The following is a 25,020-nucleotide window of genomic DNA, read 5'->3' as shown; positions in this document are numbered from 1 at the left end:
TATAGAACAGCAAGGGTAGGGTCAGGGAAAGAATGGCTCTAAGTCCCAGAGGAGCCCAGGACTTAAGGCAATGGAGCAGAGAAGGAAAGACAAGGTCAGATGTTTAAGAAGTGGAATGAATGGGCTGGGACAGAATGACAGGTTAAGGAACAGGGAGGTATCAGGAGGATGCTCAAGGTTCTGGCTTGATAAGAGTTGCGGGTGGTGGATTTGTGAGTCAATTTGGGGACTTTGGAGAGGAAGGAATGTGTTTGAGGGAAGGTGGCATAATAGTTAACACTTGTAGATCCTTTACCATACGCCAGAATCTATGCGATGCAATTCTATGATATTTCACTTAATCTCCATAACAAGCTTCTCTGTATGAGGTGGCTATCAGTAATGCCTTGTTTTATAGTTGAGGAAGTGAGGCCCAGTTCAGTTAACTAACATGCCCCGGGCCAGATGATTTCCTTCTGGGGCCCTTGGAGTTGAGGTGCTCCTGGGACAGATAAGTGAAGATGTCTAGGAGGCAGTTGGGTAAACATGTGTGGAGCCAGGAGAGCTGGCTGAGAGGAAGTAGAGACCTGGGAGTCATTAGTGCACAGCAGAGCTAGTGGTGGGAGGAGCTGGAATAGGGAAAGCTGGCTGGGAACACAGGTATGGAAAGAGTAACAAGTTGGAAGATGAGGCCAGCCCTGTCTGGTGCTGGAGGTAGAAGGCAGCAAGGTGTAGACTGGAAAGTACCTGACAGCGTCTAGGATCTCAGCAGGAACATTGGCAGGAGTGGGGTGAGCCCAACTGACCTGCACCCAAGAGAGGGAGGCGGCAGGAGATATTTCACAGAAACTTGGCCGTGAAGACTGGTTGTGAGGGCCCCAGGGAAAAGCTGCAGGATGAAGAAAGAGTATGCCTGTGTCTTTTAGGATGAGAGAAACATACTCATAATTATTTGCTGAAGGAGCAAATAAAATAGATCCCAAATATTCTTTTCAGTCCCACCCATCATCCACTTCATATTCCTACCTTTCTTTTTAAGTATTTATGGGAGAGAGTGTGAGCAGGGGAGGGCAGAGAGAGAATCCCAAGCAGGCTCCATGCTGTCAGCAAAGAGCCTGACTCGGGGCTTGAACTGACAAACCGTGAGATCAAAACCTGAGCTGAAATCAAGAGTCGGGGCACTGCACTGACTGAGCCACCCGAGCACCCCCAATATTACTATCTTTGTATCTCTGCTCAACTGCCATGACCATTAAAAAAAAAATTTTTTTTTTTTGAGAGAGAGAGGGGGCACAAGTGAGCAAGAGCGGAGAAAGACAGAGAGAATCCCATGAGAGCCAGAGAGAAAGGAGAGAGAGAAGCAGGGCTCATGCTCACCCAAAGTGGGTCTTCAGTTCGTGAATAGTGAGGTCATGAGCTGAGCTGAAGTCGGATGCTTAACCAAGTGAGCCACCCAGGCACACCATGACCATTTTTTTTTAACCCATTTTGCTTCTATAAGAGTTGTCATCCATAGGACTGCCAACATTGCATTAGAAAATGAAATTTTTAGTAGATCCAAGATCCCCACACCTTCTTTCTCGCCCACTGCCAGGGCACAACCAAGTTTTGTCACTGTCTGGACAACTCTGTGTGAACAGCTTGGTTTTTGCTCTCGTGTAAAATCCCTGCTCCTCCACATAGGTAGGCCCATTTAGCAATCAGCTGATGTTCAGACATCACCTCCTTTTCATCATTAATCAGTTATCAAGCACTTACTTTATACCAGGTACTGTGCTGAAACGCTTTCCCACTCTCCTCCCAACTAGACTCAACATCTCCTACCATATGCGTCCATGACCTTGCAATAACACTTCTTACCTTGTATTGCTATTACCTGAAAAAAAAAAAAAGTCTGCATTACTTGGACATGCGGTGCCCCTACCCTGCCTCTACCCCTTTCTCTGACCAGTGGCAGAATTTTAAAAAGTACCCACAAAGCCTAATGGGATCCCTTTCCCCCAAATTCATACAAGGAATCTTTTTTTCCCCCCCTATGAGTCAGAGAAATAGATTTGGCTGAGGAAGGCTGAATTCTTGAGCTGGGGTGGGAAAGAGGCGTGGGGGAAGGTGGTGAATTCAGTTTTAAATGTGTTGTTTTGGGATTCAGTGCATTGTAGCGATTGGGCCATAGAATGGCTATTACATTAGGGGCCTACAGGAGAACATTTTTTTGTAAGCCATCCTACCGAAATTTGAATGCATAAGGAACAAGATTTGGATTCTTGTGTTTGATATAGATTATTTAGATTTAGGAGGTTCTTTTCTGGATAGGGTTGTTTGATTTTAATGTTGCTAGTGTTCGGGAAGTCTTTTAAACAACTTGTTTGGGGAACGTGTGTTATCAGCTAGATAGCGCGTACCTCAGCGGCATTGTCTCCCATTTTTCTGTTCGGAAGACAACAGCACCTCTGTCTGCTTGGGGATACGTGACAGCCATTTGTACGGCTACTGCTGGACTTCTAGCTCTAGCTGTCCAGGCAGACAAGCCAAATCTTCCAATAGGAAATTTTTGGCAAATGACAAAAACTCAGGAGGGCTGTCCTTTGTGAGCAGACCTTGGAGCAGTAGGAATGCAGCCTATTAAAAAGATGGCTGGAGGATGATAAATACACACAACTGATAAAACTCAGCGAGACATTTTATCTAGTTGCAAACTTGCCTTCTCTCAGAGAACATAGATTTAAGCAGATTCATGTGTTCATAGTGTGGGTGTGAAAAGAGACAGTCTGAAAAGCCATTCCAAACAAACTTGTGTTTTAAAAGAGTAGGTGAAATCGATATTCAGAGGAAAGAAAAGATGGCATGCAGGAAGTAATATTCTGGTTAATGCTGTGACCTTCACATGCCAACTTGTTCTCTTGAAAGTAATGCTGGCTACAGTCTACAGGTGTAGAGGATACAGGAAGCATCTCACTCCTGAAGAGCCCAGGAAAGCATTTATAGGTAAGAATTCCATAGAAAATAAGTTTTTTTTAATGCTTTATTCCATATACTTTCTGGAGCAATATACTAATTATACTGTACAAGACTCATCCTTTCTCCTTGGTCTGCTTGTCTTCTCTGGCTTGCCTCCCCCACTTCCTGAGATTTCATCTGATACCTATGGGATCCTTCTCCCTCCCCGCATAGGGATCAGAAATCTCTCCTGGTTTACGATTGCATTTCCAACTGCCCACTGGTAAATTCCACGTGGATGTCCCCATATGTCCCCAAGGTGTCCACCTGATTCCTTTTCATGTCAACCTCTATCTCCATGCCCTTTAGGCTTTTGGTGCCAAATTAGTGGAACAGATTACAAGGCAAACAGGAACTGGAAGGAGGAAGATCTCAATGGTAGTGGGGGCAATGGGATTTTAGGGAATTTTCATTTCCTTCTTAGTTTTTCATCATTTTTTAGACTCCCTACCGAAGGCATGTATTACTTTTGTAATCAGAAAGAGTAAGTGGCTCAATCAGTTAAGCATCTGACTCTTAATTTCGGCTCAGGTCATGATTTCAAGATTCGTGAAATCAATGCTCCAGTCCCTCTCTGCGCTGACAACATGGAGCCTGCTTGGGATTCTCTCTCTCTCTCTCTCTCTCTCTCTCTCTCTCTCTCTCTCTCTCCCTCCCCTGCTCATGCTCTCTTACTTTCTCTCTAAATAAATAAATAAATAAACTTAAAAAAAAAAAAGAAGGAATAAGGGTGCCTGGGTGGCTCAGTTGGTTGGGCATCCGACTTCTGCTCAGGTCATGATCTCACGGTCTGTGAGTTCCAACCCTGCCTCGGGCTCTGTGCTGACAGCTCAGAGCCTGGAGCCTGCTTCAGATTCTCTGCCCCTCCTCCACTCATGCTCTGTCTTGTTCTCTCAAAAATAAATAAATGTGAAAAAAATTTTAAAAAAGGAAATATAGGTAAGTGTGCAGCAAACCTATAATATTTTGGATTAGTGAGCATATGAGCAATGTATTAATTAGTCAGGGTTCTCCAGAGAAACAGAACTATTAGAATACACACACGCACACACACAAACATACATGTATTCTAATATATCTAATATAATTTTAACAATTTATAATTGTTTCATATATATAATTAAATATAATATAATTGTTATATACTTAATAATATATAACTATAGGGGTGCCTGGGTGGCTCAGTCAGTTAAGCAGTGGACTCTTGATTTCAGCATAGGTCATGATCTCATGGTCGTGGGCACGGAGCCCACTTGGGATTCTCTTTCTCCTTCTCTCTCTGTCCCTCCCCTGCTCATGCTCTCTCACTCTTTCTCTTTCTCTCTCTCCAGAGATAAACTTAAAAAAAAAAAGGAAATATAGATAAGTGTGCAGCAAACCTATAATGTTTTGGATTGATAACCTTACTATGATAGTAAGCGTATGAGTGAGCATATGAGTAATGTATTAATTAGTCAGGGTTTTTTCTCTCCAGAGAAACAGAATTATTAGAATACACACACGCACACACACAAACATACATGTATTCTAATATATCTAATATAATTTTAACATAATTTATAATTGTTATTATATAGTTAAATATAATATGTTATATGTTTAATAATATATGACTATAAGGGTGCCTGCGTGGCTCAGTCAGTTAAGCAACAGACTTGATTTCAGTGTAGGTCATGATCTCACAGTCATGGGCGTGGAGCCCACTTGGGATTCTTTTCCTTTCTCTCTCTCTCTGGCCCTTCCTCTCTCTCAAAATAAATGAATAAGCATTTATATATATATATATATATAATATATATATATTATATATATATATAAATATATATAACTATAATGGTATATAATTACATATAATTTATCATAATATATTCTAATTCTCATATTTTAATATATATTCCCTCTCTGTCTACATATATATGTATATCTATCTATATATATACCATTAGTGTGTGTGTGCGTGTATCTGTTTATAGGATCTGCCATCTGCAAGCTGGAGAATCAAGAAATCTAGCAGTCAGACCAAAGGCCTGAAAACCAGGAAACCCAGTGGTATAAATTCCAGTCCAAGGGCAGGAGGAAATGAAAGATGTCCCAGTTCCAGCACTAAGGCAGGAAAAAAGGAGCAAATTCTTCCTTTTGTACCTTCTGCTCTATTCATGCCCTTAGCAGATTGGATGAAGCCTACCCCCATGGGAGAGGGCAATCCACCTGACTGATACCATCAATTCAAATGCTAATCTCATCCAGAAACACCTTCACAGGCACACCCAGATATAATATTTAACTTGGGCATTCGTGGCCCAGTCAAGTTGACACAGAAAATTAACCATCATAAGAATCTGATAAAGCAAGACAGTTTCTTTGGGCAATTTCCTATCTGACTTAAGATTGGGATTTAAGATACTTTTTCCAAAATTGAAAGTTATTAAATCCAGTCCTGACTGTAGTGAAATGTTACCTTCTAGGGCTGAACCACCCCAATCTGATATTTGCCCTTACATTCATTCATTCATTCAGTCACAAAATAAATATGACTGCCCCTTTGGATGGGTACTGTGGTAGCTGTTTAGGATGCTATGGTAAAAAAACACAGAAGTTCCTTTCTCCTGGAACTACTCCTCCAGAGTCTAGCACCTGGCCCTGATGTTGAGCATTTTTTTTTCATATGCACATTGGTCATTGGTTCATGATCATGTCTTGTGAAAATGAAGAGAGTTTATTTCTTTTCTTAACCACCTTGTATGTCTTTTACGTGTTTTTCTTGCCTGCACTGATTAGTTCTCCAGCACAATTTTGAATAAAAGTATAAAATTAGTGAGAGTACCTTGTGTCCGATCTCAGGGGCAAATATTCTCTCACCATTATGTAGATTGTTGTCTTTTGTTTTTCCATAGATGCCCTATAACAGGTAGAGGAAGCTCCCTTCTGTTAGTTTCTTGAGAGGTGTTTTTGTTTTGTTTTGTTTTTAAATCATGGGTGGGTGTTGAATTTTGTCAGATGCTGTTTCCACGTCTACTGAAAAAGTCATATATTTTTTCTATTTTATTGTTAATATGAATTCTATTGAACGGTTTTTTGAATGTTAAACCAACTTGGCATTCTTAAATAAACCCCACTGGTCATGGAGTATTACCCTTTTTATATTTTGCTGAATTCAATTTGTAAAGATTGAGTCAAGAATATTTCCTTCTGTTTATGAATGATACTGGTCTGTAGTTTCCTTTCTTGTACTGGTTTTGGTGTCTAAGCAGCCCGTTTTCATCAAATGAGTTGAGAGGAATGTCCTTCCCACTCTGTTTTCTAAAGGAATTTGTGTAGAATCAGTATTATTTCTTCATTAAGATTTTGTTAGAATTCACCAGTGAAGCCATCTGGGCCTAAAGCTTTCTTTATGAGAAGGCTTTATATTAAAGATTCAATTTTAAAAATTGATACAGGGCTCTTTAAATGTTCTATTTCGTGGGTGTATTTGGATCATTGGTATCTTTTGAGAAATTTGTGTATTTAAGTTTGACAGCTTATCGCCACACAAGTTTTCTATAACAGTCTCTTATTGCCCTTTTAATGCCTATAGTCGTATCTCCTCTTTCATTCCTGGTGTTGGTAATTTGTACGTTCTTTTTAAAATTTTCTCATTCAGTGTAGTTAGAGGTTTGTGTATTTTGTTGGTCTATTCAGAGAAACAGCTTTTGATATTATTAATTAATCCTATTGTCTGCGTGCTCTCTGGTTCATCAATCTTCACTATTCCCTTTATTTATATTTTTCTTTCTGCTTGCTTTGTATTTAACTTGCTCTTCCTTTTCTAGTTTCTTAAAGTGGAAGCTGAGATTATTGATTTGAGGCATTTTTTTCCTTTTGGAATGGAAGTATTTAAAGTTTTAAATTTGCCTCTCAAAATTTTGACATGTTGTACTTTCATTTCCGTTCACTTCAAAATATCTTGTTATATCTCTTTATGTTTTCTTCTTTTATCCATGGTTTATTTAGAAATGTTTAAATTCCAAATATTTGGGAACTAAAAAAAATACGTTTCTGTTACTGGTCTATAATTTAATTTCATTGTGGTCAGAGATCAGACTTTGTCTGATTACAATCCTTTTGAATTTATTGAGGCTTGTTTTATGCCTCAGCCTGTGGTCTATCTGGACGATGGTTCCATGTGCCCTTGAAAATAATGCTTATTTTGTTATTGTTGGATGGAATGTTCTATTCATGTCATTTAGGTCAGGATGGTTGATAGTGTTAAGTATTTATGTCTTCGTTTTCTGTCTACTTATTCTCAGTTACTAAGAGGAAGAGATTGATATCTTTGGCTGTGATTATGGATTTGTCTATTTCTCTTTCCAATTTTGTCCGTAGCTGCTTCATGTATTTTAGATCTTTGTTATCAGGTGTGTACAAATTTATGATTATTATTTTTCCTTGATCAATTGACCCTTTTTACATAAGGAAAAATTCCTTTTTTATCTGGCAATAGTCCTTACCCTGAAATCTATTTTGCCTGACATTGACATAACTACTCTGGCCTTATGATTTGTATTTGTATGACAAGCGTTTTCTTTTAACCTGTGTCCTCTCCAATCCTTGTGTTTATTGTTGTTGTGCATTTTACTTCTACATATGTTTTATAAGGGCACAATATATTAGTATTGCTATTGCTTTTGTTTTGTTCTCTGTGTGTTTTTTAGTTTTCTGGTTTTTTGTTGGTTTTATTAGAAATATGGAAACATAATTGTTTTATGTGGAAGGGTAATTCTGGACCTTGTTACTTCCTCATGATTAGAAGTAGAAGTTTCCAGAAGGTTTTCTTTTTAATTAATTATTTATTTTTTTGTTTAAGTAGACTCTACGCCCAATGTGGGGCTTGAACTCATGATCCCAAGATCAATAGTTTGAACATAGTCTACCCACTGAGCCAGCCAGGCACTCAAACACTATTCATGGCAGTATTCTTTTTTTTTTTTTTTAATTAGCTTTTAATTATTATGGAGTAACATTTGTTAATTTTTTCTTTTATAGTTCTTTGTATTATGTTTAAAAATTCTTTGCCTGCCTTGAAATCCTGAAGATACCCTTCATGTTTCCTTTTGGAAGCTTTATAGTTTTAGTGCTCGTATTGGGTGTATGGTCCATCTCAAATTAATTTTTGTATAGATGTGAGATAGAGTTCAAGTTTCATTTTTTTTAAAAAAAGTTGTTCTGTCCCCATTTATTGAAAAGCTTTCTTTGCCCTATTGAATTGCATTAGCACCTTTGTAAAAAATGAAATGGCTGCATATGTAGAGGTGTATTTCTGAAGTCATTATTCCCTTCTTTAATCACTAATACCACATTTGATTACTTGATTACTATAACTTTATTGTTAGAGTTTTGAAATCCAGAAACGTAAATCCTCCAATTTTATTGTTCTTCAGGATTATCTTGGCTATTTTAGTTCCTTTGCCATATATATTTTAGCTTAAACTTGTCAATTTTGGAGAAAAAAATGAATCTATTGATGTTTTGATTGAGACATCTGATTCTCAGTTAATATTCATGAATCTCAAGTGGGCCCATTGTGAAATCCAGCAATCACATTACATTTCCTTATGTAAAGAAAGGAAACTATTCCAGAAACTTCTTGCACACAGTTCTCCTTACTTCTTATTGACCAGAACTGAGCCACATACTCATTCCTAAACAAACACAAAGAAGAATGGAATTTTCTGTTTAAAACCAAACCAGGATTTGTTGGCTAAAATATGGGTGTCTTTCCTTCAGACCAAGAACTGTTTGCCTACATGCAAGCAAGTAAATTCTGCTAGCCAGGTAGGAGGAAGGAGGAGGGAGCAAAAATATGACTGTTGAGAGGGCAAGATTGATAGCCATACAAAGACATCCTATGGGTGTGACCGTGTATTTATGATTGTATAAGCATGCAGAAAATACGAAAGGATATATACCCAGTTTGAGCACATGCTACATCACAGTGAGGAAAGGGACACTCTCATGTGGGTGAAAACAGGAGGGAGTCAAGCACAAATGAAAAATAGTAACTTAAAAAGATATAGGGGCCTCTGGGTGGCCCAGTTGGTTAAGTGTCCGACTTCGGCTCAGGTCATGATCTCACCTTTCCCAAGTTCGAGCCTTGAGTCGGGCTGTGTGCTAACAGCTCAGAGCCTGGAGCCTGCTTCAGATTCTGTGTCTCCCTCTCTCTCTGCCCCTCCCCTGCTTGCACTCTGTCTCTCTCAAAGATAAACAAACATTAAAAAAAAAAAAAAAAAGATATAGATGAGTGTCACCTGGGTGACTCAGTTGGTTAAGTTTCTGACTCTTGATTTTGGCTCAGGTCATGATCTCAGGGTTGTGAGATCGAGCCTGGCATCAATCTCTGCACTGAGCATGGAGCCTGCTTGGGATTCTCTCTCGCTCTGCCCCTCCCCTGCCTGTGCACGCACATGCTCTCTCTCTCTCTCTCTCTCTCTTTCTCAAAAAATAAATAAATAAACCCCACATTCATCACATGTGTATATTTATATAAAATTCTGTACATACGTGAATACGTATATCAAGTAGAATATTAAACAGGGGGTCCCATCCCTTTCTAAAACCAAGGTCATTCGGGGGGGCAACATGTTATTAACATGGCTGAGTACCTGAATTCAAGCAAAAAAATAAATGAATAATGAGGGAATGAACAAATAAATAAGTCTGTAAAAAGCCACAATTGATGTTACATCTAAACAAATATATGAAAACAAGTACGTAAAGATGCAAAATAGATGTCTCATTGTCCGTCTATTAAGATCATACATGCCACCCACTGGATACTCAGCACTCACTTCTGGAATGATTATCTAACCATTCTAACCCCTCAAGTCTTTGATTTTTAAGTACAAGCACATTAAAAGTAGCAAAATAGGGAAGGAGGCTGCTGGAGATAAGCAAACTGGCAGCAACAAGAAATGGCTGTTGACAGGGCTGACAGTGAGAGAGGGGACAGAAAAATCCAAAGACAGCAGACGCGAGAGCGCACAAAGGCAAAGCCGTCAGGTCCGCTGGGTTTAAGGGACACTAGTTCTAGGAACCTCCATAGCCCTTGGTGGCACCTGTTTTATAGCAAGTCACAGCAAAGCTGCTTGTAATGTCAGATCCCAGTTAACAAAGAAATTGAGCGTATGCACCGCATTCTCTGTTTCCGAGAGTGAGGCAGCATATGATAGAATGCAGGGAGATGGCTCTGCCCTTTTCGAGAAAGGAACTACGCTCAGGTCATCCTTGTGACTTTTAAGGCATCGATTCCAGCTGTCTACTGGATGCCCCAGCGCCTGGGTCCACAGCTACCTCGGGCCCAACACGGTTGAAATTCTACCCGCCTCATTTTCAATTCAGGTGCCAGTTTGTTATCAGTTACAAAAGTGATTATGAGGGGGGCGCCTGGGTGGCGCAGTCGGTTGAGCATCCGACTTCAGCCAGGTCACGATCTCGCGGTCCGGGAGTTCGAGCCCCGCGTCAGGCTCTGGGCTGATGGCTCAGAGCCTGGAGCCTGTTTCCGATTCTGTGTCTCCCTCTCTCTCTGCCCCTCCCCCGTCCGTGCTCTGTCTCTCTCTGTCCCAAAAATAAATAAATGTTGAAAAAAATAATTTAAAAAAAAAAAACAAAAAACAAAAGTGATTATGAGGGAAATCCATACACGAAGATTGTCGAGGGAGATGTCTGAAGAAGTGTTTCACGCCTCTTAAACACCCTCCCCCACTTTGAGACCATAAAGATGGTCAGAACACAGAGAGAGAAAAATTGGTATGAGGGTCTCAGGCTTCCAGCCCTCCCCTCTCTGGGAAGTGAAATGAGGTGGTGGAGGAACCCTACCTCTAACCCAGGGGTCGGCAAACTTTGGGACTGCAGGCCAAATCTGGTCACTGCCTATTTTCATAAAGTTTTATTGAGACACAGTCATGCTGAGTAGTTTATGTGTTGTCTATGGCTGGTTTCAAGCTCCAAAGCAGAGTTGAGTAGTTATGACAGAAACAGCCCACAAAGACTAAAATATTTACAACCTGGCTGTCTTCAGAGAAAGTTTTCCGACTTCTAACTCATGACTCATGGGGCAGACTTCAGGTGTCACTAGGAGGGTTTTGAAATGGGTTCTTTGTGGTGAGAGACAGAGAGAGGGCTGAAGACTAAAACCAGGTCTAAGACAGCTAAGGCTGGGGTCTGACTCTGAGGAAACCCAGAGGGGAGCAGTGGGCTGAATACCTACTTTCATGGCAGATGCTGGGACACTGGGATTCAGGATAAGTAGGAGAAGTGACTGAGGGTTTCCTGAGGTCCACTCAGGATTCAGTGGGAGACAAAGAGCAGGGATATGGTTCATTTTGGGTTTTATTGGATAGACCACCTGGAGACCTCAGTAGGAAGAGGCTGGAGCTGCCCGGGGTTGCATGTCCAGGGATTAAAGAAAGAATTGCAAGAGACCACACAGAATCAGTGTGCCCTTTGTGGTCAAAGGGAGTGGGGGAGAAAAGGATCCAGAAAAAAAAAAAAAACCCAAGAGCCCACCAAAGCGTCTGTGAGAGAGTGCCATCTGCCAGCCCCAGGACTCAGCATGAAGTCACTAGCCAAGTTAGAGCTGGCCTCGACCCTTCCATCTCCCTCTTCCACACTCATGCTTCACCCTGGCGGGGTTGCACCAACAACTGGCAAGTGGAGGAGAATGTGAGCACGGGGAGAGAAGGGGCAGAGGGCCACCCCTTTCCCCTCCTGCAAGCTCCCAGCCAAGGAGTCAGGAAAGGAAGTTTTAACACTGTCAAGTTCAGTGTTTTGAAACTCTAATGACTAAATCAAAGTTGTCTGTGACTTGATGTGACTCATTTATTGCCCAGGGATGAGTTCAAAAGCTATGGGACCTGCTAGAACTTCATCCAGGCTCACGAAAAGACTGCTACCTCTGCCGGAGAAAGTTTGAAGGGTTAGCAGAAAAACACTGAACTGAAGCTTGTTTGGGGCATGATTCCTGCTTGTTTGACACACTGGGTACAATAACTAATATTTATTGAGCACTCACATGTGCCAGACCCCATGCCAAGCACTTTTCGTGCATTAACATGTTTCACCCTCCCATTAAGTCTCTAGTATTAAGCCAGTTTTACAGGTGGGGAGTCAAGATAAAGGAAAAAAATCATAAAGCTATGATCCACAGCCTCACAGCCAGTAAGGAGCAGAGAAGAGATTCAAACTCGGGCAGTTCAGAGCCAGCCAGGCTCTCAGTCACCATGTCAGGTTGCTTAGCCCAGCAACCCAAGAACTGGTTCTCTAAAGCTTTGCCATTTGCTGAGGGGTCTTGACTTTCCCTGGAACCGTACGGTCTTCTATTTGGTTGCTCAGCACCTGCCACAGGCTGTATTACATCCCAGGGGGCCAGAGGCACTCAGACCTTATTGGATGGGCTGAATCACAAGTGTTAAATGGTAGAGTTGCTTGCCCTACAAGCCTGGACCAGCTCTGGACCTTCTTGTTCTCAAAGCCGAGCATGAGTTGAGTCCCCCATGGGGTCAGACGGCACACCCAAATGTATCATGCAGGTCTAAAGTCCCGGAGATGGGAATGCAAGCTGGTGCAGCCACTCTGGAAAACAGTGTGGAGGTTCCTCAAAAAACTAAAAATAGAACTACCCTACGACCCAGCAATTATACTACTAGGCATTTATCCAAGGGATGCAGGTGTGCTGTTTCGAAGGGACACATGCACCCCCATGTTTATAGCAGCACTGTCAACAATAGCCAAAGTATGGAAAGTGCTCAAATGTCCATCGATGGATGAATGGATAAAGAAGTGGTATATATATACAACGGAGTATTACTCGGCAATCAAAAAGGATGAAATCTTGCCATTTGCAACTACGTGGATGGAACTGGAGGGGATTATGCTAAGTGAAATTAGTCAGAGAAAGACAAAAATCATATGACTTCACTCATATGAGGACTTTAAGAGATAAAACAGATGAACATAAGGGGAGAGAAACAAAAAGAATATAAAAACAGGGAGGGAGACAAAACAGAAGAGACTCATAAATATGGAGAACAAACTGACGGTTACGGAAGGGGTTGTGGGAGGGGGGATGGGCTAAATGGGTAAGGGGCAGTAAGGAATCTACTCCTGAAATCATTGTTGCACTGTATGCTAATTAATTTGGATGTAAATTAAAAAAAAAATAAAAAAATAAAACAAGTTAAAGTCCCATAGAGCTCCGCAAACTTTGCACCTGATTCCTAATGAGAGGACTTGCAAGGTATAGCAGCTTACTGTTAATTTTGGAGAAAGAGCGAGCCCTACATGCCCTGGGTTATTGGAAACCTTCCCCTATTTCTGCCCCAATTCCACTGCCTCAAATCTGCCGTAGCTTTGTGAGACTTCTTTTCCACCCTTTGATGGGGGTTCTCTTTTCCAGGCATCCTGGGTATCTGCTATTACGGCTCCTTGGATTCTGTTAGCTCGATGTCCTGGGAGATGACTGAGGTTCCCACAGACCAAACTGTGGCACAGCACCAGACAGGTAACAATACTGAGGTAAGACAATAAAGGCATACTATTGTCCTTGCCAAGTAAAACAAACAAACAGATAAACAAACAAACACTTGCTTTTGGTGTTTTCGTGTGGCGACAGAAAGAACATGCCTTTGGCAAATCCATGGATGCATACCAAGCGCCAGGGTCTTTGGATATTTGCGTTTGTGCCGTGAAGCCAGCTAGAACAGCAGATGTAACTGACTCAGTTTATGATAATCCATTGTCATTCTCCAAGGCTGATCTGGTTTTCCTCACTGGCTAAACTGGAGAGTTAAGTGGGAATGTGACAGCAGTCATCACCTCCGGATCGTTCAGGTCTTTTAACGCTTGGAATTCTACTAGGGATGTGATATCAGCGTGATATGCTGTTTTACATGAAGAGAGCTCCATGCGTTTACATCGGGCCATTCCTATTATAATGACCCGTATTCCATGGGGTAGAGAGCCAACGTGGGGATTTGCTGTTGGTTCTGTGTATCGCTTCTACTTACACTTTCACGAACTGGGGAAATAAACACAGATTTGGGGGCTCTTTAAGCCCAGTGAAGACAAACTGAAGTCAAAACTCAATTTACTACCTTACTCCCCATAAATCTCCTCTCTGACTGGTGGCCAAAAGTGGCATTCTGTAAATCCTCCAAAGATCTAGGTGTTCCCTTTTCCATAGCACACATTAATCCCGATTAATGATGGTATCTGTTTTGGTGGAAGATCAGGATGAAGATTTACAAGATGTATGTGTGATCTTACTGTAGTGCTCTTAAGCAAGGGTTTCTGGCCTTTCCTTCGTTCAAGAGGCTCTGGGTCTGTGAACTAATTCAAGCCTAGGATTTGAGAATCTCTATTGCAGTGCTCAGATTGCGCCTCTCTTTATCAGACCTGAGTGAGCTCCTTAGGATTTTGGTCTGAGAGAGTCTATGGTCGGTTAGCCACGGTGAAAGATCCCTGTGAGGCAGACCATTCTGATTCTATTCTGGCCCTACTTCTTTCAGTTACTTGCTCCTTGCACCTGATTGTCTATCTAAGGGTGGCTTTGGGTCAGGGGATGCATTAAGTTGGCCAAGCCTGGGTCACTTGCCCACACCCCAGCTGCAAAAACAACTGGGGAATCGCAAATCTGTTTTTCAGTGTCAATTGTGGGAAGTAGAGTCTACTTTCCACCAGGATTTATAATCTGGGGAAATAAACCCAGATTTTTATCCCAGACATAAGAAGGAGGTTCAGAGGTTGCTCAGCCAAAAACAACGACAAATGCATTCCCTAATTTATTTCCCCCCTCTATTGTTTAACAACAACGAGGCTTAGAGGATTAATCCCAGCTCCAAATGTAGCCCGTGCTTTACTCAAGCCAAGTTTAATAACGTAATCTTCCTTGCTGGTGACTTGTTCAGAAACTCAGACCTAAGCCAGATAGCACAGGGCATTCCTCTGACCTCAAAGTTTGTTTTATGTATAGGCATTTGACACATCTTGATCTAATTAGATAGAAACTGAACTGGGTCTACTAAACCGAACCAACCCTGGAGCCTGCACTGCTCCTGATCTTGGGGTTATGAAAGCCAATACATGTCCTTTTTGTTTACGCCAGTTTGAGTTGGGTTTTCTGTTCTTGGTGATTGCAAATATCCAATCTGATTTAAGATAGAGACTTCTGAGTTTATATCTCCTAATGGCATGCTCCAGAATTGGTGTTCTCTTATAATAATCACTACTGTCCTGCAAGATGGCATGGCTGGAATCTGGACTGAGAGGGCAATATAACAAATGTGAATATTGATAAGAGAGGAAGTAGATATTGATTGAAGAAAGGTTCAGATGTATAGTTTTTATAATGAAAGAGATAGGCTTTAGTTACCAAAAATTTGAAGCGTATTGACAATTCAATTCCAAGTAATATAAATAAATGAAGCATTATTAAGCAGCCAGAAAACACTAATGAAAGTCAAATAAGGGACCTACTTCAGCTTCGCCATACCTTTTCTCTCCCTCTAAGCTATTTTATTATTAAGAGTCGTTGGAAAGGGTCCAGGAAACTGGTTTGTAATATGACCTTAGGCAGGTACATTTCATTCTTTGAATCTTAGATTTCTAGTCTGCAAAACAATTGTTAGTATCAAATTAATTTATATATGTGAAAATATAGAGCCCAGGGCGGTGAAAAGGTCAGTCTAGACCCTGGAGGGTTGATATGGTTGCACTGATCATTCATGAATATTTGTTCTAGAATACATGCTTCATTTCCTACTTTGGTTGCTGATTTTTGTATTTGAAAACGAAAGCAAATCTATTGGTGTGTGTCTTTATAGCCCAGTGCTTCAGAATTGATATTCTCTCTCTATTTTTGTTAGATAACTGAGGGTGGATAATAACTAACATTTTCTGAGGGTAAACATAAGGAATGAAGTACTTTCAAAAGCATCATCATATCTGAGAGATGCAGTTAACTCTGTGCAGGTGGGAGGGAGGGCAGTATTACGATCAAAACTTTCTGAGGACAAAACTGGTACTTCAAGAAGTGTGCAGACCAGTTTGGCCAGTTATTGGTGAAAGGAGGATTTTAATCGTGTCTTCTGATGCTATTTCTATGATGAGTAGCTTTGTGACCTGAGGCAAGTGACTTAGCCTCTTTATGCCTTAGTTTCCTTATCTGGAACAGGCCCACTGCAGGTTTTTATAAACAAAGTTTTATTGGAACACAACTAGGCCAATTCATTTGCATATCACCTATGGCAGCTTTTAAGCTACAGGGCCAGAGTTGTGTACTTACAGCAGAGACAGCATGGCTCAGAAAGCCTAAAATATTTATTATCTGACCCTTTACCTAAAACATTTGCGGACCCCTGTTTTAGAAACGTATTTTTTAGAAACACACTTGAAACGTTCAAGTCTTGGAGAGAGGACATCTCACACATTTAAAAAACAAATTTTTAATGCTTATTTATTTTTGAGAGAGAGAGAGAGCAGGGAAGGGGCAGAGAGAGAGAGAGGGAGACACAGAATCTGAAGCAGGCTCCAGGCTCCGAGCTGTCAGCACAGAGCCTGATGCAGGGCTCGAACTCACGAACTGAGATCATGACCTGAGCTGAAGTCGGACACTTAACCGACTGAACCACCCAGGCGCCCCATCTCACACATTTTAAATTCGGAAAAAGTAAATATTTCCTTTTTGTTCCTCTTGCACTACAAACATAAACAATTCCCACAAAACTTCACCCACCTTTCCTATATCACAGATAAGGGACAGTTATTTTTACCATCATCAATCTGTTATTATATCAAGTACAGACTGCCGTTGCCTAGCCCATGCCTGCCAAGAAGCTTCTGGGTTCAGCTCTTCTGTGTTGAGGAGGCTCATTTCCCTCCTTAAACATGTCTTATGATCAGAGGCTCTCCCTTGAGATCAAAGGAGTGATTCATCTCCCCCTGAGATCAGATCAAAGCCAGAGTGGGGGCCTAGGTCTTGTGCCCTCCCCACCCCTTACCTCACTGATACTTCCTGGAACAAAGCAGTTCCCAAGTTGGATCCTACATTATACCAGGTAGCTTTCCACTGTCTCATGATTGCATTATCACCCCCTTCCTCTTGGGTATTGGTCTTCTAAATCTGTGCTTATGCGAGATTCAAGAAGAATTGGGATGGATCAGGTGAAATCCCTTCCTATTTTTTTCCCTGGGGAAAATAGTTTGGGGCACATGATACACGTCTCCTGCATAGACGACCCGCTTTTAAGTGTCTGGCATGCGGCTATATCATTGTGTATTTTTAATGTTCTAATGTTTCATGTTTTAAAATGATCGATCAGAAAAGAAAAATAAAAAAGATCTATTAGACAGAGGCTGCGGGGAGTTGTCCCACACTAGTTCTTTTAGTTGAATTGCTTTTCACAGATCATTTTCAGCAATTTGTCTTTAAAGCTTCTTAAAATTATCTTGGTGTTCTGCTGAACCTACGACTCTGAGAATCTGTCTCCCCTAGACATAATTCCTATCGTTCTGTAGTGCATTGACATCACTTCATCCATCTTTAATGTATGTTACTATTCAGATTGACAGATTTTGTACTTATTATCTGTGACATTTTCATTGGCTTCTTTTGCAAAGTGACGTTATTGCCATCCCAGCCTGGGTAAGATTTAATACCTGATCTTTCTGCCATCCATCTATCAGAATCATTCGTAACTCTCTCTTTTCCCCCCTCCCCCTATGCAAAGTATAAATTCAAAGATTTTTCTTCTTAACCCATTTCCTTGGATATTTTTCTCTAATCGCTACTTTTTGGTAAAGAAATATTATTACCTCAAGGACAACAGCTGTCCCAATTCCTGTATCGCCTTGTGATTTATTGAGATAGTTTATGGGCTTTTAGAACAAACTCTTAAGGAAGTGTCCAAATATATTGCTAATGATAAAGGACCATTGTTTTATTTCCTTATAAACATTATTTATAGTGTCCCTATTAGAAGCATTATGAATTGTTTCCAAAGTGCCTCTATCTGAAGTTTAATATTTATGGGAACTTACAACTTCAAAGCCTATTTATAAAAAAGACTATAATGTATTTTTAATATCTTGAAAGCATTGATCTTCAATTTCCATGACAAATTGTTAAACTTGAAATACTAATTTATTTCTTAATCCAAAGGCAATGGAGATCCAGACCTGAAAAGAGAAGAGTCCCTACCCTCATGGAGTTTGCAATTTCACGTGAGAGTCTGACAAGTTAATTAAAAAAAATTTTTTTTAATGTTTATTTATTTTTGAGAGAGACAGAGCATTAGTGGGGAGGGGCAAAGAGAGGGGGACAGAAGATCCGAAGCAGGCTCTGTGCTAACAGCAGCAGGCCCGATGAGGGGCTTGAACTCACGAACCTGTGAGATCATGACCTGAGCCAAAGACCAATGCTCAACCAACTGAGCCACCCAGGTGGCTTGAGAGTCTGACAAGGTTAAAAAAAAAAATTGCAAAATGGGAAGTGCTAAAGAAGCTACTATTCTGGGGTGCCTGCGTGGCTCAGTCGGTTAAGCATCCGACTCTTGGTTTCTGCTCAGGTCATGATCTTATGGTTTGTGAGTTTGAGCCCTTCCACACTGACAGCGTGGAACCTGCTTGGGATTCTCTGTCTCCCTCTCTCTCTGCCCCTCCTTCATTGGGCTTTCTCTGTCTCTCTCTAAAGAAATAAATAGACCAAAAAAAAGTGCGCTACTCTTCCAAGTGAGTTCTATGGGTTTTACTGGAGCACGAGTGCTGACATCATCAGGGAGGGCTTGGAAGAGGTGAACTAGGTCCTAAAGGAAGAATAGGATGTTGCTGGGTTGGGACACGTATTCCACGATGAAAAAACACGTTGTGCAAAGTATGTCTGTTTGAGTAATCTGAGTAACCAGCAGGTACACGGGGACATAGACTTTAGACTATCTAACTCTACACTCATGAATGGCTCTGCTTCAGGAAAAGTTGGCCCAAACCAAGTGTTAACAGACTTCCCTGGGAGTGCGTCTTAAGGTCTAGAACAGGTTGCAGGGCCAAGAAGAACAAGGGCCTCTGAGTATAGCTGCAAATGAAAGAAGTTTAGGGCAATGAAAAAGAATTATGTCAGTGATTCTTTAGAATAACACTTCTTTCTGGTTCTTATCTAGGTTCTTAACTGGGCAATCATCATTTTTTTTTTTTTCTGATTTTCTTTCATGATTCTATTGAGTAGGACTCTTAGCATACAGGTCTACAGACTGAAGGAAATAAGCCAAGAAGAACATTCCTTCCTTTCTTTTTTGGGTTAAGTCTAATTTTAGGAAGCAGCCAAACAGATAATAAAAATGGATGTTTCTAAGCAGATTGTGTGTGTGTGTGTGTGTGTGTGTGTGTGTGTGTGTGCGCATGTCTCCTCCTGGTCTCATGCAACATCAAAACAATTGAATGAGCAAATTGAGGCTTTTTTCTTTTAGTGATACTGTTTTTATATCTAAAACACACCAGTGAAAGGTTGGTTTCTACTCTCACTCCCAGAACCAGGGAACTGGCTTCAAGACACTGTAAGGTAGTGATTCTAAGCAAAGACTCTGGAGCCATCCGGCCTGGGTTCAAGTCCTGGCACTACCACTTATTAAACCTACAAACTGGGATGCATTACTCAGTTTTGTCATCTGTGAAATGAGGGTAATAGTAACAGTGCCAACCTCATGAGAGGCTTTATGAGGATTAAATGAGTTGATGTAGATGGATATTCAGAAGTGTCCCAGGAGCCTCATAGGGACAACCCGAGTGTCGGCCAGCCCCATCTGTCAAATAGCATCCAGGGACATATGCCCTGGCATCAAGAAGTTTGTCCTCAGTGCTCTGTCTCTTCTTTTTGTCTTACTCACTGTGCCAAGTCCCCCCATCCTTACCCCAGTTAGCTCCTGGGGCTCTAACTTAGCTTGCTCAGAGAGACAGTGACCCGGCCAGGGTCAGTCACAGGTAGCAATGAGATATAGAGTTGACCCTTGAACAACGTAGATGTTAGGGGGACTGACCCCCACACAGTCAAAAATCCATCTAAAACTTTTGACTCCCCCCAAAGTTAACTACTAATAGCCTACTGTTGATCAGAAGCCTTACCAATAACATAAACAGGGGAGTAACACATGTTTTGTATGTTATATCTATTATGTACTGCATCCTTACAATAAAGTAAGCTGGAGAAAATCCTAAGAAAAATACCTGTCAGGTACTGTACTATATTAACCGGAAAAAAAAAAACATCTGTGTATAAGTAGACCTGTGTGGTTTGAACCCATGTTGTTCTTTGAACCCATGTTGTTCAAGGGTCAACTGTATTCTTTTTAAAGTTTGATTACTTATTCTTAATCAAGCTTGATTAAGAATAAGAAAACATGGTGTCTCTTCCCCATCACTGCTTACCAGCTGTGTGTCTTTAGAGAAATCTAAAAATTCTATGATGCTTGGGTTTCTCATTCTCAAAGTTGGGATGACAATACTTGACCTGATCTCATTGACTGACTCATTGACTGATCTCAATACTTGACCTTGACCCTGGTCACTGTGAGGGTCACAGGAGATAGGACTTGTGGAACAATTTTGTAAACTGTAAAGTGAAAACAGTATTGTTTTCATTAATCCAAAGAAAAGAAAAAAGGTGAATAGTATTAGCTTTTCCTGCCCTTAATGTGTTATCTACTAACTGTAGCACAATGCTGAATAGGAATCTCATCTTATCTCCAACTTTTATGGGAGAGATTATTATAGTTGACACATAAAATGGTGCTTCCTTAGGTTACTAACATACTTTATCAGGTTTAAGAGGTTTCTTTTCCTGGGTTGCTATCCTGGTTGAATTTCAGCAAATGCCTTTAAAACATCCATTAATATGGAGCACCTGGGTGGCTCAGTCCATTGAGTGTTGGACTCTTGATTTTGGCTCAGGTCATGATCTCACAGTTTATGGGATGGAGCCTTGCATAGGACTCTGAGCTGACAGTGTGGAGCCTGCTTGGGATATTCTCTCTCTCTCTCTCTGTCTCTGTCTCTGTCTCTCTCTCTCTGCTCCTCCCCTGCTCACACTGTCTCTCTCTCTTTCAAAATAAATAAATAAATAATAAATAAATAGATAGATAAATAAATAAAACATCTGTTAATACAATCATACTATTTTTCTACTTTCATCTCTTCAATAGATTCTTACTACTGAAACATCTTTACACTCCTAGAATGACCTTTTGTGTTATTCCTTTAATACACTGCTGGATATAGAATTTTGCATCTTTGTTGTTATGCGGTATATACATATATGTGTTTGGATAGAGAGATAGAGATATATATCAGGTATCTGTATTGTATCGAAACTATAAAGTTATTTAGGTGGGCTTCCTGTTTTTTCCTAGGCTCTGAGACAGTTTATACAGAATTAGTTCTTCCCGAAAAGTCTGGTAGATTCTACCTTCTGAAAGGCCCTCTGGACTTGATGCCTATTTCAGAGGTGGATCTTTGAGTATCTGTTCAATTTCTCCCATTCTATGCAAGTTTCCTCCTTTTCCTTGAATGAATCTTTATAACGAATATTTTCCTAGGAAATTAGTGACTTTATCTAGTGATTTTCAAAATGCTTGCCAATGCTTCCAAGTTTCATAATTTTTACAATTCTATATTTTACATTCTTACAATGTTTGACTTATGATTTTGTCCCTTTTCTTTCTTTTGACAGGCCTGACAAAGATTTGTCTTTCTATCAGTTCTTTCTTTTTAAAAATTTCTTTTGGGGCGCCTGGGTGGCTCAGTCGGTTAAGCATCCAACTTCAGCTCAGGTCATGATCTCACAGCTTGTGAGTTCAAGCCCTGCATCGGGCTCTGTTCTGACAGCTCAGAGCCTGGAGCCTGCTTCAATTCTGTGTCTCCCTCTCTCTGCCCCTACCCTGCTTGTACTCTCTGTCTCTCATAATGAATAAATGTTTATTTATTTTTGAGAGAGAGGGACAGAATACAAGTGGGGGAAGGCAGAGAGAGAGAGGGAGACACAGATCCAGAACCAAAGAACCAAAGAACCAGTTTAATTCGTCAAATTCTATTGTCTTTTTGTGTTCTATTTTTGTTAATTTCTACTTTTATCTTCCTTGATTTTTCTCTTCAACTTCCTTTAGGTTTATTTTCTTTCTCTCTCCCCCCCCTATTTGTTCCAAGCTTCTTGAATTGAAAGCTTGGTTGATTCATTTATTTTCAAGCCTTCTGCTTTTCTCCCCTAAGCATTTAAGACTCTGTGTTTTTCTTCTGAATGCTGCCTTAGCATAGCCCATGGGCTTTGATACGTAGGCAGTGCTGTTACTGTGATTCTAAATAGCTTGCCATTTCCAGTTTTATTTTCTTTCAAGCCTATAGCTTATGAGTAATGTAAATACTCATGAGAATAGATTTTTGTTGGTTACCCTTCTGTTATTAATTTCTAATTTTAGTCCATTATAGTTCATGAGTATGAGCCAGAGTTTCCCTTCTGGGGATTTGTTGTGAGTGCCTTTGTGACCTAATACACCAGGAGAATGTCCTATGAGAGTTTTAAAAGAATGTATAATCTCTGTTGGGGAAAAAGTTATTTCTCTCCATATATCTTTTAGGTCATAATTGTTCATTTTATTAGCCAGGACTTCTCGAGCCTTATTCCTTTCTGTGATAGTTGATCAGCCAATTCCTGAGAGGCATATTTAAAGTCAACACTTATCATGACTTATTTCACTTAGCATTATACTCTCTAGCTCCATCCATGTTATTGAAAATGGCAAGATTTCAGTGGAATAACATTCCATTGTATATATATACCCATCTTTTTTATCCATTCATCTATCGATGGACACTTGGGCTGCTTCAACAGTTTGGCTATTATAAATAATGATGCTATAAACATAGGGGTGTATATATCCTTTCAAATTAGTGTTTTCATATTCTTTAGGTAAATACCCAGGAGTGTAACTTTTTGAGGAATCTCCATACTGTGGGTTTTTTTAAATTTTTAATTAAAAAATTTATTTATTTTTTGTAGTTTCAAGTTTTTATTTAAATTCCAGTTAGTTAACATCTAGTGTAATATTAGTTTCTCTCCATATTGTTTTCCACAGTGACTACGAAGTAAGTCAGTCGGAGAAAGACAAATACCTTATGATTTCATTCATATGTGGAATTTAAGAAACAAAACAAATGAGCAAAGGTAAAAAAAAGAGAGAGCAAGAGAAAGAGAGAGAGAGAGAGAGAGAGGCAAACCAAGAAACAGACTCTTAATTATAGAGAACAGACCGATGGTTACCAGAGGGGAGGTGGGTGTGTGGATGGGTGAAATAGGTGATGGGATTTACGAGTGCACTTGTCATCGTGAGCACTGGGTGATAAATGGAAGTGTTGATTCACTATATCTGTGCACCTGACACTCATATAACACTGGATGTTAACTACACTGGCACTAAAATAAAACCTTAATGGACAAAATGAATTCACCTTTATGAGACCTTGTTGGTGTCTGCTTGCATTTCTATCAGGATTTGTTTTATATATTTTGAGGCTAAGATGTTAGGTGCATAAAGGTTTGTGACATATTTGGTAGGTTGTACTTTTATAATTATGAAATATTTCTTTTAGTGCTTTTCATTTTGGATTTTACTTTGTGTGAAATGAATGTTGTTACTATGTATCTGGCATACCTTTTCCAATCTCTTCTCAAGTCTTTATATTTGACTTTCCTGTGTTATTTTCATTAGGTATTATGATTACTAGTACGTTCAGCCTTCTTTCTGGCTGCAGCAAAAGTGGCCAACTGACCACCAAAAATTCATGCTCCTTCCCTCCGGACAACATCCAAGGTATAGTCATGTGATTAGTTCTCTGCAATGGAATGTGAGCAGCAGAGATGGAAATCACCAAGGATTATTATTTTCTCTGCTTCAGTTGGATGCTTACTTAACGGGAGATGATTTTTTCCATAAGTGGAGGAAACAGAGGGCAGGAAGATGCCTCTGTTTGTTCATTAATTCTGAATCCTCAAAGAGCCAGGGGAGACCAGATGTATCTAAGTCATGGCTATAGTCTGAATGGTGTGTCCCCTAAAATTCATATGTTGAAGTCGGAATCCTCAAGGTGATGGTATTAGGAAATGGGGCTGCTGGGTGGAGATTAGATCATGGAATTACTGCCCTTATTAAAGAGGCCTCAGAGAGCTCCCTCGCCCTTTCCACCGTGTGAGGACACAGCAAGAAGACAGCTGTCGACGAACCAGGAAGCGGGTTTTCACCAGACACTGAATCAGCCAACACCTTGATCGTGGACCACCCAGCCTCTACAACTGTAAAAAACAAACTTCTATTGTTTATGAGACACTCAGTCTATTGTATTTTGTTATAGAAGCTTATACAGATTAAGACAGCCACGTTGGTGAGGCAAATGACCTGCTTTGATATTTGTCATCTCTATAATTAACTTCCCTGTAGCCCAGGGCTACCCCCCACCTAGTTATACCAGGGTCTCCCTCAAGCTCAGTGTTGGTGAACACTTCATTAACATGAATGGTGTATGAATGAATGGAGTTCTGACCATCTTCTTCTGCACATTTGCTTTCCGGTGATCCCTTCGACCGATTCTTTTGATACATGAATCTCTGCTTCAACAAGGCCAACATCTTTCTCAATAAGCAACCAAGCCAATGAATGAAGGAGTGATACCACAGGAAAGGAGTTTCCCCTCTGTGTCTATAATCCACTAGTAGCTGGAAGATCTACCAAATGAGATTATTAAAAAGAATAAAAATTAGAAGTTGTATATATTAACAACAGCAAGGACCTACATCATATCAGGCACTGAGCTGGATATTTCTGACATGTTTTCATTTAAACACAATAGCTGTCATGTAGGTGTTAGTCTCCCTATTTTACAGGTGAGTCAATTGAGGCTTGGTGTGGTAAGTATGCAGCAAAGTCAGAATTCCAATCCTTGGCTTCCTAATTTCCACCCTCCCTCCCTCCCTCCCCCTCC

The 25,020-nt window shown here is 40.4% G+C and overlaps 1 long non-coding RNA gene across 1 annotated transcript; it reads left to right on the top strand.

Annotated features, from left to right (window-relative positions):
• Positions 1-1,373: 1,373 nt before the first annotated feature.
• On the top strand, positions 1,374-25,007 carry LOC123379877. Its single transcript, XR_006584846.1, has 3 exons — positions 1,374-2,964; positions 13,406-13,524; positions 23,754-25,007. It is a non-coding gene; the product is annotated as an uncharacterized LOC123379877 (long non-coding RNA).
• Positions 25,008-25,020: the final 13 nt, after the last annotated feature.

The sequence above is a fragment of the Felis catus genome, chromosome C2 (assembly GCF_018350175.1).
Source record: "Felis catus isolate Fca126 chromosome C2, F.catus_Fca126_mat1.0, whole genome shotgun sequence".
Classification (NCBI taxonomy): Eukaryota; Metazoa; Chordata; class Mammalia; order Carnivora; family Felidae; genus Felis; species Felis catus.
This window is presented reverse-complemented; position numbering and strand designations above follow the sequence as displayed.